This window comes from Wasmannia auropunctata, unplaced genomic scaffold, assembly GCF_000956235.1.
Source record: "Wasmannia auropunctata unplaced genomic scaffold, wasmannia.A_1.0 LD336055.1, whole genome shotgun sequence".
Taxonomy (NCBI): Eukaryota; Metazoa; Arthropoda; class Insecta; order Hymenoptera; family Formicidae; genus Wasmannia; species Wasmannia auropunctata.
Window position 1 is genome coordinate 223,884 of NW_012026835.1, and position 729 is coordinate 224,612.

Genomic DNA, 729 nt, shown 5'->3' on the forward strand with positions numbered 1-729 from the left:
AAATCATAAGAATAGGATATGCAACGGGGTAATTCTTTTGATCGAATCCTCCGCAAACATTAAGAGATATATATACATCGAGAAAAAGACACATGATAACGATAACTTCACTTGTTACTGGAAAAAATATATGCGTTCAGCAGAAAGAACAGACTAGTGAGTGCTCAGTGATTCTTTAATATGATTGATTCTTGCTTTTATTTACATTTTCTAGATTTAAGTGCAGAAATCAATCGTAATAAAAAAAATCATTAAACACACACTGATCTATTTTATCTATTGTATTATTTACACACATCAATCGATCGATATATACATCAATTGAAACGTGTGAGGCTGCAAGGTTAAAAATTCTAGCGCTCTAGCGCCTCTTGCGTCAGAAATTGTAAAAGTACATTTCCCAACCTCGCAACTGGGCGACGACAATAATGATGATGATGAGGATGTTTTTTAATCTTAAGTTCCCACCTTTCGGACTTTGCATATCAAATCAATCTCCGCTCGTATGTAGAAAAAAAATAAAAACACTTTCATTACAGAAACCGAACCCAAGCTGTCGATTAAGCCTACTTGGAACTTAATTGATTCAACCGTTATTGAGATCTCATAATCTCGGGTCCCCGTAATCCCGCAACGGCTCGCGTGAAGAAACCCGACATGGCTTGGCACACGCACGCACGCACGCACGCACGCACGCACGCACGCACGCACGCACGCACGCACGCACGC